Raw genomic sequence first — 18,480 nt, forward strand, 5'->3', positions numbered from 1 at the left:
ATGTGGTAGAGTCTACAAATGTGGCAAGGGTTATTGGCCAAAGCCTTAAATAAACATAACTTTTGGTCTGTAGGTTAGATCGGGATAAAAATTATATCGTCAAAAAGCTCTCATTGAATTGGACACGATGGTAATATTAGCTTTAGATTTAAGGAACTTGGAAGTTGAGAAATTTTGTGACCCCATTTCCATAACGAGACCTTGAAAGTTGGGTTAGGACAAAGTAACACCTTCCACTAGGTTGGTTCAAGCTAAGGTGGTGGAAGGGAGAATTACATTAGATATTGTAATACTTGTGGAAATGGTCATAATTCAAGGGCACCAAATAACTCATGAGCACTTACAGAGTGTTGTAGAGTCAAGACTACATTGTCTACCTAAATATGTTGGGTTTATATTTAATTAATTATGCTTATAAAGAACTCCGTTTATAAAGGACAAAATATTTTTTATCCAATTCTATCTTGTTAAATATTTTTATGTTTAGAATTAAAATTTTGTTGAACTTCGATAATATACAAAACAATAATAATATAAATATATTTTACTTGATATCCTTACATGTTTTCAGAACATTTCTTTACCAAAATGTACTTGAGAAGAAAGGTTGAAGTTGGATGCAAGTAATATATACAAATGCATAACCTTTTTCATTTGTGGAGTTTTATAGGGTTTCTATGTGCTCACCCATCCTCAAATACCTTTGGTTCTTCTCATCCTTCCACATTTTTCTACTCTAAACAAAATTTCATTTTTTTATAAGTTTCAAAAGTGGGATCACTTGAGTTTCAATGTCAATCATTGTAATTATTGACAGTGTGGGATAAGGGGAACTCATTTAATCCTCCTTATATGTTAGAACTTACCCTAAAATATGGTAGGAAATTTTCCAAAAGTCAAGTTTCCACCCTAATCAAGAATTTTTCCTCACACAAAACCCCACCCACACCAAGAATTGGAGAATTTGGGTACCCCTTATCAAATGGCATTCTTAATAGATGGAAATCCATACTCATAATCTGAAAAAGCAAAGAGGAGATTTGATCTAGTGTACTTGTGAAGGAAATTTGAGGACCAACATCTTGGGGGTTGGTGTGGGACTAGGAGATACAAGGTATGTAAATTGGTAGCAGCATGGATAATGAATTCATTATGTGGTTCCATCTCATTGGAAACACCATGAAAATAAATATTAGTCAATATAAAGTATTATGATTTTTTTACTACTAATAGGATTTTCCCAACGTAAATGATTTTAGTGAAATGTTAACACGTCCTTCATCACAACATCTTCCATGATTTGGTTTTGTTATGATATGTGAGATCTTCCTAGTTTCACATATATCTTTTATTTTCTATTTTTTTTCATGGAAATCGGTAATTTATTAGAGTGATATAGGCTAGGTCTAGGATCAAATCTACAAGCTACCACTGAAACCCAAGAGTATATCCAACACCCACAAGTTAGAGATGTGAATAAATTGTGACTTAGCAAGGGCCAAGGCATCATGAGGCACACCACAATGGACCTCTATCCTAGGGGGCATTTACTCCTTATCCTTATAACAATTGGCCAACATATCACTTATGGTAACTGAACCCGAGCTCGGAAGAAAACCCTAGACTTCATATATAACTTCACCATTAATAGATTTTTTTATTATGAGGAGGGAGACCAAAAAAATTTCTGCATCCCAAATTAGCAACTCTTTCTGAAACAATGTTTTGTAAGTCCTTTTGAAACAATGGTTTGTTTCGGTACCACTAGTAACTCTCTAACATTTGAAATCACATTTATTGATTTGTTATTTCATTCAAAAAAAATCTATTTTAATTTTTTCAAATGATTATTCTAGCATCCATGTTGCTTTTGAAAATAAGACATTTATCCATTACTAATCATAATATGGAGTCACGCGCATTTGAAGATTACATAAAGGATGGTAGGTTACATATGTTGAATGGCCACAATTTTTGTATTTCTATCGTGCTCATCACTTTTTTATTTTTCATTGTGTGATTTCAAAGAACATAAGATCAAAGATTAAATAAATTTTAGCTTGATATAGAGAAAGAAAAAATTATCTCCAAAGGTCAACTCAATTGGCTGAACCATCCACCTAAAACATGACATTGACAAAGAGATCTTAGATGACAAGTTCAAATATCATCAAATCCCTTAAGTTTACTAGACATTATTATGGTTAGCAATTGATTTTCACTCTATCCAAATATTCTAAGGAAAAGGGGGGATCGTAGTGTTGAAAATAGCAACAAAAAATGCTAAAAATAGAAATGCTAAAAATAGCATTGATATAGATAGCATTTCAAGATATATTCCAATTTTAATTTGTCCTTGAATTGAAATTGAGAATTAAAATTCGAATTTAGTCTCACCAGTTGTTTGAAAAATAGTTAATTAATTCATTTTAGATTAATTAGTTGGATAAATTCAAGTTAGAAGTCTTTGTGAAGTCATGCAACAGTTATCCCTTTAATTGAGGAATTTATCCCTTAATTAAAGAGATAAGGATGAGTTGTAATTAGTTAGCTCAGTTAACTAAGTTAAGTCCAGTTAGATTAGTTCCAAACAGTTTGTGGAACTAATTGTGAGTTCAGTCAGTTAATGCATGCATGCATGCAACTAGTGTTCTCCAAATAACTTAATATTCTCTCGTAAATAAGTCATGCATGTCAGTGCAGATAAAGACCCAGTCGATATTAAAGGTAGGGACAGTTTACTATCAATTGCTAGAATATTCCTATGAGAATATCTCTTGCATGCAGAAGGAATTCATTCCTTGAGGATTGCACAATTACTACAAAGGTCAGAGCAGTGTGTGAGGTGATAATCACACAGGTTACAGCTGGAGGACCCAAGGAAAACTGCGTAAGGAAATAGTAGGCTTGGAGGATAGAGGAGAAGGCATATGTGTTGTATATTCTGTCTATGAGCAATAGTGAGGGATTGTACTGAGAGATGGATAGCTTGAGAGCTAAAGATTTATGTAATCCTGAGATATTTCCACTTGTATGATAATACAGATAGCGGGGTTTTTTAGCTGAGGCTTTCCCCAGTGCATTCTTCTGTGTTTCATGTGTGATTGAATCTTCTTCTCTGTTATATGTGTTCTGTTTGATCTTGCTCAAAATCGATTAAGCTTCCGCAATTTTGATTGTAGAAGTAGATTAAGTATTTTGCTTTAGTACATTGCATAATCAGTTTAATCTACAGTGAGAATTTCTACATGGTATCAGAGCAAAAGTGATCAAAGTGGAGAACAGTATACAAAGAAGAGAGAAGTTCAAAGTTTGAAGTTCTTGATTGTAGGTACAAAATCGATTTCTTATCACATTTCAAAGTTCACCAATGGCATTCAATGGCTTAAGACTCGAGTATGCCCTGGATGGAAACTCAAATTACATAGCATGGAAAGATCGCATGGAAGCAGTATTATAGGACAATGGTTTGAAGGACTTCATTGATCAAGAAGTCCCCAAGCCAGCAGCAACTAATGCCCAAGAATTGGCGGAATGGAAGAAATGTGTAGCGAGAGCAAGGAGGATTCTTCTGGAGGGAGTTCGAGACCATATTGTCTTGAATCTCCACGGGAAGGAGACTCTGTTTTCAATGTGGAAGACATTGAAGGATCTATATTAGAACAACAACGACCAGAGGAAGCTGGCGCTGAAGGACAAGCTTCGTAAAATCAAGTGTGAAAAGGGCAACATGATCTCTACATATCTAAACAAGCTCACCACCTGTAGAGATGAGCTTGGAAGTGTAGGAATCACGACAGCCGATGATGACATGGTGAGTCTTGCTCTCCTCGGTCTTCCTAAGAGCTGGCATAGCTACCAGGACTCAGTGAATGGAAGAGAGAAACTGCCAGATTGGGAATGACTGTGGTCGGATCTCATGTAGGAGGAGATCAGGAGGAGCACCAGAGATGGTTCTTCATCCAAGGAGGATGAATAAAATCTGGCCTTATCAAGTAAGGCAAGGAAAGGGAAGGAGAAGGATCCTCATCCCAAATCGAGCTCTTCTCATGGTGGGAAGAAGATTGACAAATATAAAGTGAGATGTTTTAATTGTCATGAGGTGGGCCATTATGAAACTAATTGTCCATTGAATAAATCCAAGAAGGGATCCTTGAAAGGATCAAATGGTGAGGCACTAGCCCCACAGTTCGAATTGGATTTTACCCTCGTCGCATGCATGGTTTCATCGATGATGGGTTGTGGTTGGTTTCTAGACAGTGGAGCCTCATTCCACATGAAAGGCGATAAGAATTTATTCAGTACCTTGGAGGAGAAAGACCTCCAAATGCGCATCGAGATGGGCGATGATGGAAAGTACCGTGTTTCAGGTGAAGGTACGGTTGTGTTTCAGAGGGAGCATGGAGCTCCTCTCACCCTGACTGATGTAAAGTATGTTCCTGGACTAAAGAAGAACTTGGTATCGATCACGATGTTGGAGGACAAAGGATACGATGTTGTCTTCAGTAAGGAAAATGTTTTCCTTAGACACATCACCACGGGTCAGGTGAAACAGATCAGTTCACGGGTATAGAACCTGTATGCTCTTGAGGTTCAAGATGCATGCAAAGCCTTGAGGAGCAAGGCAAATGTTAGAGACATGGTGGTTGAGAGGGAAAGTACATTACCTCTCAACATGCAGTGCCAGAATAAGTCTCAGACAATTTTGGAGAAGCCACAATTGGAGAAGTCAGTAGAGGGATCACATGCAGCCATACCTCCAGGTGGGAGGTGGGGCGATGTGAAGTGATAGTCCTAAGAAGGTTGAAATAGGAGCAGGATCCTTGAGGTACCTAACCTCTTTTATTAGACCTTGCTACAGGAGATTCGACGAGGAGTAGTAGGACTGGCTGAGTGGGTAGAGATGGACACAGATGGAGTGGCAGAGGGAGCTTCAGCATCATAGGGTGTTTCTAGCCCAACAAGGAGGTCAGTTGGGAGATCAGTTACTTACTTCTCAGAAACTCAGTTGCAGTGCAGCATTGGGCAGCACAATGCAACATTATGAGAGGAGGTGCAGTGCGGATGTAGTGTTGGGAGATAGGACCAGTAGCAGCACGGATGCAGAAGGAGGAATCATTGTGATTGATGCAGTCAGAGATCAACATGATAGAGGCTAGAGAAGTCAGATAATGAAGAGTATAGAGATGCAGAGTTTTCAGTCGACAAAGGCAATAGCAGTCAGAGACTTTGATGACAGAGGCATCGTTATGATTCAGGTTGGATATTTTTTTGTTTGTTTCTGAAGTTGTTGGCGAAACAACACTTGAGAGAAGTGTTGCATGCAGAACATTCCAAAGGTTTAGGATCGGGTTCGAGTTGAATGCCTTTCTTTTTGAGAGGGAGTGTTGAAAATAACAACAAGAAATGCTAAAAATAGCATTGTTATAGATAACATTTCAGGATATATTCCAATTTTAATTTGTCCTTGAATTAAAATTCAAATTTAGTCTCACCAATTGTTTGAAAAATAATTAATTAATTCATTTTGGATTAATTATTTGGAGAAATTCAAGTTAGAAGTCTTTGTGAAGTCATGCAATAGTTATCCCTTTGATTGAGGAAGTTATCCCTTAATTAAAGAGATAAGGATGAGATGTAATTAGTTAGCTCAGTTAACTGAGTTAAGTCTAGTTAGATTAGTTCCAAACATTTTGTGGAGCTAATTGTGAGTTCAGTCAGTTTATGCATGCATGCATGCAACTAGTGTTCCCCAGATAACTTAATATTCTCTCATAAATAAGTCATGCATGTCAGTTCAGACAAAGACCCAGTTGAGATTAAAGGCACAGACAATGTACTATCAGTTGCTAGAATATTCCTATGAGAATATCTCTTGCATGTAGAAGGAATTCATTCCCTGAGGATTGTGCAGTTACTACAGAGGTCAAAGCAGTGTGTGAGGTGAGAATCACACAAGTTACAGTTGGAGGGCCCAGGGAAAACTGCACAATGAAATAGGAGGCTTGGAGGACAGAGGAGAAGGCATATTTGTTGTCTATTCTATCTATGAGCAGCAGTGAGGGATTGTACTGAGAGCTGGATAGCTTGAGAGCTAAAGCTTTGTGTAATCCTGAGATATTTCCACTTGTATGATAATACAGATAGCATGGTTTTTTAGCTGAGGCTTTCCCCATTGTATTCATCTGTGTTTCATGTGTGATTGAATCTTCTTCTTTGTTATATGTGTTCTGTTTGATCTTGCTCAAAATCGATTAAGCTTCCGCAAGTTTGATTGTAGAAGTAGATTAAGTATTTTGCTTTAGTACATTGCATAATCAGTTTAATCTACAATGAGAAATTTCTACACTTAGAAGATTTAAGTTTACAAATAAATAAAAGCATATATAGACATGATGCAGCTCTAGTAATCCAAGGCATGTGCTATCTTTTGCTAAAATGATATTAAATAGATTAAATTGCATAAGTTTGTATTTAAAAATAAGCTCATACAAAAATTTGAATGTAAAGCGGCTTAAGCAAGCTCTTGATGTGTGCATGTATGTGCATTCTAGGGTAGATGTGTTGATTCTTGGCATCTAAATTTCTTATAGGGTATTTTGCACAAAAATCCCAAGTTGTTGGATGCATTTTAGTGAGCCAAAGAAATACAACAATATGTTGGTCATTGAGTTCCCAAACCTATATTAAATTATCAATTAGGAGATCATAAGCTTGTGAAGTATTTTGCATGGTTTCTACAAGCCTAGAGACTTTAAATGCTACTGAGTTGACTTTTCATTTCTACTTTTACTTAATGGAAACTATGTGTTCTTTTAAGCATCTATTAAATGAGACAGTGATATCCAAGAAAGATTAAATGTTCCACAACAAAAAGTGTGTTCTAGGGATTCAATGCCCTTGGTTCTTTTGGATGAGCTCCAAAACCCTCTTACTTTTCAAGATTGATTCAATAGAAATGTAGCCACTAAATATATTTCCAAAATATTTTTTTTGGAAATATATTTAGTGGTTTCATTTTTATTGTTATATAGTTATGTAGGATAGAACCTTTTATGGTCTCATTTTATTATAATTTTAGCATTTGTCTCCTATATATATATATATATATAACACCCTCCTCCCACATTTTCCTGCTTTTACAAGTTCTCTAAGGTAAACATGAGTTGAATGTTACTATGACATGACCTGACCTCCAAGTTCTAGTTATGGAAGTGGGACCTACAAACCAGAACACATACTACCACCCCTCAGGGACACTAGATCAATCAATAGCCTAACAACCACCCTTGGTGATCAATCCCTGAGGTGGAACTCATTTTAACAAACTTGACACCCCAACCGCACCCATAACACACTATGCATGTAGTTGGGAGGTTACAACCACACCTATAAGCCTTCATGCATGCGATTATGACTAAGATCTCCCTATTCTGCAGATATGAAAGGCTTTGAAGAATCATTGCATTGACCTTTGCTTGCTTTTCCTGAGCCCTTCCAAGTATTTCCTGTGCCTCAATCAACTCATTAGTATCTTCCTTGCAACTTCAAATCTCTACCCTCAGACTCCTCAATGTATCTGCCAGATCGGGAGAATACTCTTCTCCTTGCTGCCCAACTAATTTTTTCCATTCCACTGAATTCACATCAGGCCTGTAAGGGGAGTCATGTGAACTGTAATCCACCATTTTTCTCTTCATCTTTGATCTTCTATTTCCTGCAAACATACCATGTTAGATAAACCAATTGAACACATAATCAAATCATACCTCAGTGTATCTCAAGGGAGGCTCTCATATCTGCATAAATCAATTCAGATCAGCATGATATCTATATATATATAATGACATCAACATATCAACATCATGCATGTTAACATAAAATTATAATACTGACTTCTGACATTATAACCATAACCACAACAACGCATGCATAATAGACACATAGACAAATGACATGTGTGCATAACAATCACATCTACCATGAGGTCCAATGTTGCAACCTCTCTACAATACCAATCTTATTTTATGTTTCCCACCAATTCCTTTACTTGCTTTCTCCAAACCCAAGTGAATGTTAGAATGCTCCAAGAATGCTCTAAGTGTGCAAGAGTGTAAGAGAGACAAAGTTGTAATGACCAAAAGATGTGAATTGTTTCTATGATGACTTTCTATCATTGATGTATAGTCTCTTCCTTTCCTTTTTCCTTTTCCTTTCCTTTTCCTTCATTTTCTCTCTAATTTCCCTTGCATGCATATTTGTGTCTCTTCACCTTCCTTTTCTTCTATTTTCCTTTATTTATCATAATTAAATGCCAATTATTACCTCTTTGCCTTCTCCAATTTCCATAGCCATTAATAAACCTCAAGTGATGCCCACTATAATTTTTTCCCACCATTCAACTTGGAATATGTGTCCCATGACCTTGGTCTTATTTTATTTACATGGAAAAGAAACCAGAGATTGTTACAAACCCCTCCCCCTTGGGAGAACACCATCCTCGGTGTTCTATGACACTTATGAATAGCAAAACATATTGCTTATGGAGCTTTATAAACACAACTCGATGTAGTATTTACAATAACAAACTACTGAAAATGATAAGCATACTGTTTATTGGAGCTTTATAACACAACTCGATGTATTTACAATGACAACACATATATACTTATACACATTTTCTTCAATGAGAAAATAAACATATTGTTTACGAATATTTATAAACACATCTCGATACAATATTTACAGTAGCATGCACATATATACATATGCACATTTTCTCTTACTAGAAAATAAAAGGATATAATGCCACACCCGCAACAAGGGAATCTAGAGGCTCACAACTCCACCCTCAAAAGTAGTACTATGATTCACCTCCTTCCTAGGAAATCCAAAATCCACTGCCAAAATAAAACTTGCCTGCAATGTCTAGCGCTACAATCATTGCACTACTTGTTCTCTCAGTGAATAGTTATCGGTTCATTGTTCTAGGGCACACTCTCAATGTTCTTTTGATTCCATCTAGCAATGTTAATGAGAAAAAAAAATTATTCCCTGACCTCCCCTTCTATGCTTCCCATTCCCTCGGGAAATATGGTCACTCCCTTCCATGTAGTCACTCACCTTCCAAGTTCCCCAGCATCCCCTTCTCTGCTACACATTCCCTCGGGCAATCCATCCCTTAGCATGGTTTCCTTGCATCAGAAGGTCCAAAAACTAAGGCATATCCCTGCCTCAAAACCATCATACTGGTCATAGCATGCTTATGAAAATTCATGGACATTATTAGGTACCAGTGTCCCACAGTGGCCCTACTCCTGAATGCTTTACCAGCATAATGTTTCATGTTCCAATTCCTTTTATTGTTGTTGCTATCATTATTTTTGTCAATTCCAATTACCCAAACTGAGCATTTCCATGCTTTGTTGTACCAAGAACAAAATTTCCATTAGACTCAAAAGGAATTGTAATAATTTCAAATCATGCATCATTGGTAGCTCATCAATAAGGTGACATCTATAACTTTGTTTAATTCCTTTCACAACAAGTCAAATTATCTCCTTAATAAAATCATCATGTATAACATATCACATTTGGTTAGCTCAAAACTCAACCATCATAAATCAAAATCCTAGATCATGTGCATAATTAAAAATTTCAATGAAATATTCATACTTATCTTTCAAATCTTTCTTTTCTTCTGCTCTGATACCAATCTGTAACACCCTCCTCCCACATTTACCCACTTTTACAATCTCTCTAGTGTAAACTTGTGTTGAGTACTGTTATGACATGACTCGAACTTCAAGTTCTAGTTATGGAAGTGGAGCCTACAAACCGGAACACATAATACCACCACTCGGGGACACTAGATCACTCAACAGCCTGACCTCCACCCCTAGTTGTCAATCACTGAGGTGGAACTCATTTTCACAAGATTAAACCCTCAACTACACCCATAACACAATATGCATGTGGTTGGAAGGCTACAACCACACCCATAAGTCTTCCTGCATGCAGTTATGACAGAGATCACCATGTTTTGCAGATCTGAAAGGATTTGAAGAATCATTGCATTGACCTCTACTTGCTTTTCTTAAGCCCTTTCAAGTCTTTCCTATGCCTCAATAAACCTATTATTATCTACCTTGCAACTTTGAATCTTTTCCCTCGAACTCCTTAATGCATTTTCTAGATCAGGAGAATACTCTTCTCCTTGCTTCCCAAATGACTTTTCCCATTCCACTTAATTCACATCAACCTGTAAGGGGAGTCATGTGAATTGTAATCCACCATTCTTCTCTTCATCTCTGATCTTCAATTTCCTACAAGCATACCATGTTAGATAAACCAATAGAAGACATAATCAAATCATACCTCAATGTATCTCAGGGGAGGCTATCATATATGCACAAATCAATTTAGACTAGCACTATATATATATATATATATATATATATATATATGACATCAACATATCAACATCATGCATGTTAACACAAAATTGTAATACTAAATTCCTATATGATAACCATAACCACAACAATACATGCATAGTAGACACATAGATAACTTACTTGTATGCATAAAAATCGCATCTACCTCGAGGTCCAGTGTTGCAACCTCACTCTGATACCAATCTTATTTTTTGTTCCCCATCAATTCCTTTGCTTTCTTGCTTTCTTTCTCCAAACCAAAGTGAATGCTAGAATGCTCCAAGAATGCTCTAAATGTGCAAGAGTGTAAGAGATCCAAAAGTTGTAATGACCAAAAGTTGTGAACTATTTCTTTGATGCATTTGTATCATTAGTCTCTTCCTTTCCTTTTTCCTTTTTCTTTCATTTTCTCTCTAATTTCCCTTGCATTCATATTTGTGTCTTTTCACCTTCCTTTTCTCTTATTTTCCTTTATTTCTCATTAAATGTCAATTATTGCCTTTTTTCCTTTTCCAATACCTTTTCCAATTTCCATAGCTATTAATAAACCAAAAGTGATTCCCACTATAATTTTTTCCCACCATTAAACTTGGAATACGTGTCCCATGACCGTGGTCTTATTTTATTTACATGGAAAATCAACCAAGGTTGTTACTATATATTTACTAAGGACACCTAGTCTTAAGATCATAAAATTATGTTTTGTTCAGTGTATTCATTGTAAAACAAGGTTTCCTCCCTTGAAGAGAATTGTAATTATGGTTTCTTGTCATTTTTAAGGCACAAGGTACATAACATTTGGTATCAAAACCTATGATCCTAAGGTTGTGTTGCTTCAAACGAGCCATCTTGGAATTTTCATTATGATTTTCTTATGGGATGCTTCATATCGTGAAATTTGGTGTATATTGAGGAGAAATTACAAGGAATATCTAGTTAAAATTTCAGATCTTATTTCATTATACTTTTGGAGATATGCTTTGAGGAAGTTAGGGTTCCTAAATGCTCCTAAAATTAGTTTTAAACAAGTTAGTTTGGCATTTTCATTATAGTTTTTTTGGGGGGATGTTTCATATTGTGAAATTTTGAGGGGATAGAAGTGAGCTTTCTAGGTACCTATGAAAAAAAAAAAAATCATAATTTGGTTCTCTATACTTTTGAAGATATGCTCTAAGTTAGGGTTCTTGGATGCTCCTGGAATTAGTTCAAATAGGCTAGTTTCGTATTTTCACTATAACTTATTTTCCGAAATGTTTCATATAGTTAAATTTTGAGAAGATGAATGAAATATATCTAGGTAACTATGGTAAAAATTTTAGTCTTTAGTTCCCTGTAATTTCATATATCTGCCTTATGGAAGTGAGGATTTGTGAATGGTATTGAAATCATTTCAAACAGGTCATCTTGATAATTTTATTATACCTTCTTTTCTGGAACTTTTCATGAAATTTCCACAGATATTAGGAGACATATAAAAGTACCTCATGTAAAAAATTTAATCATTGGGCAGGTAGCACACTATATAAGTTTCTTCTTGGTAAGAAGCCAAAAATCAACAAGTTTTTGAAAAGTTACCATAATTTTCACTTGGCACATCAAATCATGGTCAATCTCATGGAATTGCAGAGAATAAATATCAAAGTATTATAGACCAAAATTTCAAACTCAAAAGGGTTTACATCTTAAATATATATTAAGGAAAATATCAACCATTCATTTATTCTCTAAAATAAGGTTTTAAAGTTACATAACTGATAAGTAACATAATTTTTTATTATAAGATCCAGTTTTTTGGGTGGCTAGAAATTGTGATAAAGAGGAGAAATATTACTATTTTAGCTCCAAAGAAAGATCCAAAAGCTATTACACCAATTAAAGCTCCTGAAGGCTCAACTGGACTTATGAAGAAAACAAAGACTTAGAATTTAGGTTCTTGAAATTAGAGAATAAAGTTAATGAAATGAATGGTTGTAAGTTGAAAAATGTAGATCTATCATGTTCTTAATAAAACCTTAAAAGAGAAATGATGGATGAAATGGAAAAGAATATGGAAAAAATAAAAAAATAAATGCAAAATGTCAAGGAAGATATACAAAAATCCATCAGAGTAAATAAAACAATTACAAATAATTCTATTAAAAGGCCTTCGTAAAAGGATGTGGAGGTCCAAGGAAATCATGAACTTAAGGAGAATCATGGTGTGGAGACTCAATTAGATATAAGGAGTATGTTATCACTATTGGAGAGAACAAATATTAAATCACGAAATCATAATCATGAATTTTCAGTCCAAGATCTTCATCATTAGGGCTTCAAGTCAGCATTGAGAAACTTCTACATTCTGAAGATCGATATGAAGAAGTTTGATGGTGATCATCCTATAACATGGATATTCTGGATAAACCAATACTTCGATCCACACAAAGTGGCATCCTTACAAAAGGTAAATATTGCATCCATGTTTTCAGAACAAGACTAACATGTATGGTATCAATGGCTTTGTGAAAGGAAAAATGATTATGTTATATCTTGGTCCATTTTTATAGAGGAATTAATAGCACATTATGGGGATATTAAGAGAAATATGTTATTTATTAAATTGGAAAATTGACAAAAGTTCCAATTACAAAGAACATTCAAGAATTCCAAAAGTTGAGTCTCAGGTTAAAGAATATTTCAGAGAATAATTGTTAGACCTATTTATGGGAACTTTAAAGGAAAACATCCAACATGAAGTGCATCTCTTTGAACCTAAATCTCTAGAGCATGCTTTCAGTCTAGTGGGGAAATTTGAAAACAAAAATATGACTACTAGAAAATTGGTCACCCATAGTTAGACAAAACATCATACTTCCTCTCCTACATTACTAAATATTGAGCCAATTTTTGGCGGCTCTATTGTGACGATCATTCGTATTTATAACGAGGAAAAGAGATTTTTCAAAAACTTTGTTTATTCTCCAGTCGAATTTTGAATGTCCTCGTGTTCATTGGAATTTAAATTAAATAAGTTGTCACAATTCATGGAGTCAAAATTTTGACGGTTTTCGTCATTGCAAGTCGTTTGAAAACAACCTATTTGTGCCATCGAAACTGATGTCGCAATACCGGCACATACTTGACATAGTTGTGACATTTATGCATGGAAAAGTATGTCGCAACGAGCGTCTGAATTCTGGCATCTAGAAAATATGTTTGTGATGGCCCTGCAACATTTAGGTGTGGTATTTATGACGTTTAAGGGAGGGGATTGCGACATCTAGGCGTAGGAGTTGCGACATTGGAGTGTGTTAAGGTCGTCACAATTAGTGTCTCAATTGCAATGTTTGGCACGGTCATGCGACATTTATGTGGGATAATTGAGACGTTATTTGTGTAGGAATTGTGATGTTTAGGGGTGGGAATGACAACGTTTTAGCATAGGAAATGAGACATTTAGGTGTGGAATATCGTCACAAGAATGTAGGAATTGTGTCATTTAGGAGTATGATTTGCAACGTATAGGCATGGGAATTGCGTCATTTATGCGTGGGTAAGTTTGTCTCAATACCGACGACACCATACACTGCAACATTTATACTATTTTTGCAATAATGACGATATCAAAAATTTTAAAAAAAAAAAATCGCAGGTTGAAAACACTCTCATAATGTTTGGATCTTTGATTATGTTCTGTACTATCATCTGTAAATTCGAATGTGAGGGCATTCTTTGTAACTTTTGGAGCGGGTCTTGCTCTTAATTAGGTGATTTTGGTTTAGTCTAGTGGGTAGGGTCTTTTCTTCAGGGCATGCGGAAGAAAACTAATGAACCACCAAGAACTTCAAAATTTTGTGCATCATTTGCCTACCTGCAATTCAACAACAAAGTGCTTCCTACTAGTCCTCGTATTCTATGGAAGAGGAATTAAAGCACCTTTGGTACTTGACAAGTTGAAGAACTTGATCTCTACTATAGTAAACAAGGTAAAATTCAAGTAACATACGTATACTTTTATTTTTTTAGTGCATCATGGATAAAAGTGATGTAGAGATTCTTAACATTCTCTTGCATGCATTTGAAAATTTCAGGAATAGAGATGGTATTTCTAGGGTTTTTGCAACTAATAATCTCCAAACTAGAACCAAGTTAAAGCAACCATTTTATGGATACCTTTTTTTGCAAGTCAAGTCATACTTTTTATTGTCCCATAATGCCACATATACATGATAGTCATGAATATGAGAGAGAGAAGAATAGGTACCCAGGCCCCTTCTAGGAACTTATGAGAGAAGTTGAGAAGTAGAGGGCTTCCATAGAACCAAAGAAAAGTAGAAAACATATTGCTAATAGAATACTCTTATGCCAGCATATAATTATTACCAATGATGTAAGACAAGTAGTAACCAACATAAATGTGATGACAGCTAAGCCTGACACAGGAATACCAAACATTTCAAAATACATTACATTGGATAATGAAAACAAATTACTTTTGTTGATAGTTTTCTAGAGTGAGCTGTGTGTATTAGCTTGGAATGTCCAAGATAATACACACAGTTCACTCCAGAAAACTATCAACAATATGACTGACTATGGAAATCTATACTCAATAACATGTTCTTTCACTAACAAAAATTGTTCCATGATTAAATCCAAAATACATACATAAGGTGTAAAGAACAAAATAAACACATACCAGATGCATTTCCCATTCATTTCATATCTTGAAAACCATTAATAGTAATAGCTAGGCATAGGATCATCAAAACCCAGTTGATTTCTAGAATGTAGATGCGTCCATGTATTTCATCAAATGTGTGCACTACTTTCACCTTAGGAAAGAAATCTAGTGCCAATCTCTGGTTGATAATTGAAAATGTCTCAGTGATGATTACTTTACTTCCAACCACTACTGCAAGTATCACAACTCCTAGTACTAGCCATTGTATAGTCTCTGCTAACGTATTTATGCAATATATTGTTATTCAACTCATAACCAATATGCAACAATATCTAAAGGCAAAGATGTGGACATTCCGTCCTTGCATGCTCTGGAATCAACTTACAAAGAAGCTCAAGGGTGGCCCCCTTTAATTCTACAAGACAAACATATATGATGATTTGTGATGTACAAATATCCATGATGAATATAAGGAAAGAAAAACACATTGACAGAGTACAACATTTCAACATATACGAAAACTAGAAAACAAGTGTAGGAAAAATATGTTATTGTTAATACCCTCTGCCTTGAAGTCAAAAAAAGCAGGCAAAAGATGGCCATTTGGCAGTCCAGTGTTAGGATCACGGTTTTCATAAAAAATGGATGCACACAAGATTCCAACTGCATTTAAGTAAATTTCATCATAAAATTAGGTTAAGGATCAATGGTTACATAACTTAGACAAGCTTGAAGGCAAGAACCACCATAGCTTAGAACATCCCATAAGTTTGCGCCTCGTATAAAAAGCAATTTAAATATTGGAATCTTTATTCTCGTGAAAATCCTTGTTCGCCCTTTATCAAAACACTTGAGATTATATTTCTCGAGACAGACAACAAATCTTATTCCCAAAAATTATTTCGTGAATTTCTTCCTAGAAAATAAAACTCGATATAGGTAAGCTAGTGGGTCCTTCTCATTCTTTTTCATTGGTTCATTTATCCTTTTAAATCCAGATCATCTCGGGAAATTTAATCTCTAATATACCATGACTTCTCCATTCCAAATTATTTCTCATATATGATTAACCTGAGATGCTCAAGGGTGACCCTCTTTAATTCTGCAAGACAAACATATATGATAATTTGTGATGTACATATTGCCATGATGAATATAGAGAGAAAACCTAAAAGAAAAAACATTGATAGAGTACATCAGTTCAACATATTCAAAAACTAGAAAACAAGAGTATGAAAAATATGTTGTTTGTAATACCCTTTGGCTTGAAGTCAAAAAGAGCATGCAAAGGATGGCCATTTGGCGGTCGAGTGTTAGGATCACGAAATTCATCAAAAAATGGATGCACACAAGCTTCCAACTGAATTTAAGCAAATTTCATCATAAAAGTATGTCAAGTTTCAACCATTACATAACTTGGACAAGCCCAAAGGTGAGAAACATCATAGCTGAGAAGATCCCATAAGTTTAGGCCTCGTATCAAAAGAAATTTAAATATCAAAACCTTTATTCTTGTGAAAATCCTTGTTTTCCCTTTATCAAAACACCTGAAATTATATTTATCGAGATGGACAATAAGTCTTATTCCAAAAAATTCTTTCATGAATTCTACTGAGAAAATAAAACCTGATACAAGTAAGCTAGTGTGTCCTTCTCTTTCTTGTTCATTAGTTCATTTCTCCTTCTAACTCCATATCGTCTCAGGAAATTTGATCTCGGATATAACTTGAGTTCTCCATTACAAATTATTTCCAATATATGATTGACCCATGATGCTCAAGGGTGGCCCCCTTTAATTCTATAAGACAAACATATATAGTATTTTTTTATGTACAAATTTCCACGATGAATATAATGAAATAAAACCTAAAAGAAAAACACATTGATAGAGTACATCAGTTCAACATAGTTGAAAACTAGAAAACAAGAGTAGGAAAAGTATGTTGTCGGTAATACCCTATAGCTTGAATTCAAAAAGAGTGGGTGAAGGATGGCCATTTGGCAGTCAAGTGTTAGGATCATGGAGCTCATCAAAAAATGGATGCACAAAAGTTTCCAACTACATTTAAGAAAATTTATTCATAAAATTAGGTCAAGGATCAACCGTTACATAACTTGGACAAGCTCGAAGGTGAGAACCATTGTAGCCAAGAACATCCCATAAGTTTAGGCCTCATATCAAAAGAAATTTAAATATCATAATATTTATTCTCATTAAAATCCTTTTCCACCCTTTATCAAAGCACCTGAGATTATATTTCTCAAGATGGACAAAAAGGCTTATTCCCAAAAATTCTTTCGTGAATTTCTATCGAGAAAATATAACCCGATATATGTAAGTTGGTGGTTCCTTCTCGTTCTTGTTCATTGGTTCATTTCTCCTTTTAAATCCACATCATATCGGGAAATTTAATCTTAGATATAACTTGAGTTATCCATTCCAAATTTCTTTCTGATATATGAATGACCCGAGATGATGATGCAAGCCTATTTGGAGTACTCCTCATATAAACTAGCCAATTCTCCTATGACACTTGTAGATCTTCACATGGGCAACATATCCATGAATTCATTTTGAATTTTATGCTTAAGTATTATGATTGAATGCCAAGTGTTATTTCAATTTGACGGTAAATTGATAGATGTACGCCATGATTATGTATTCATTAAGTGGGCCACATCTTCATGAATGACTTTCGAATTTTAGACTTAATTATTATGATTGAATGCCAAATTTAATTTCAATTTGATGGTAAATTTATATATGTACACCACAATTATCTATTCATTAAGTGGCCACATCTCCACCAATGCATTTTTAATTTTACGCTTAATTATTATGATTGATTTCCAAGTGTTATTTCAATTTGACTGTAAATTGATAGATTTTTGTATGCTACAATTATGTATTCATTAAGTGGGCCAAATCTCCACGAATGAATTTCAAATTTTATGCTTAATTATTATGATTGAAATCCAAGTATTAATTCAATTTGGCAGTAAATTAATAGATTTCCGTACGCCACAATTATGTATGCATTAAGTTTCCATGTATTTCATTTACCTTTGTCTTTATATGAGTTTTTACTTGGTAATTTACTATTCTCTATTCTTTATAGCTAAAGAATTTTTCAAGTCTTTCCAAGCTTCCAAAGCCTTCTGCCTTTTGAATTATCAGGGGAATTTTTGAATATTGGAAGAGCTAACAAGAAACAAATCATTCAGCAAACAACTAGAACTAGGTTGTTGTTAGAATAAATGGATAATAAAAAAGTGCAAGCTTGGATGTTATCGGACACTGTAATTTGCATGCAAGATGTTGGCATGTCAATCTGGGATGAAATTTATAAACTAATGGAAGAAGAATTGGAATATGCAAAC

General features: G+C 34.9%; 1 protein-coding gene across 1 annotated transcript in view; it reads left to right on the forward strand.

Annotated features, from left to right (window-relative positions):
• The window catches only part of LOC149237824 (uncharacterized), a 479,771-nt gene that overhangs the window by 22,756 nt on the left and 438,535 nt on the right, over positions 1–18,480 (forward strand). The window lies entirely within an intron of this gene.

Source organism: Pinus tabuliformis, chromosome 8 (genome assembly GCF_031772625.1).
Source record: "Pinus tabuliformis cultivar Carrire ecotype Pingquan chromosome 8, CPIR1, whole genome shotgun sequence".
In the NCBI taxonomy this organism is placed as follows: domain Eukaryota; kingdom Viridiplantae; phylum Streptophyta; class Pinopsida; order Pinales; family Pinaceae; genus Pinus; species Pinus tabuliformis.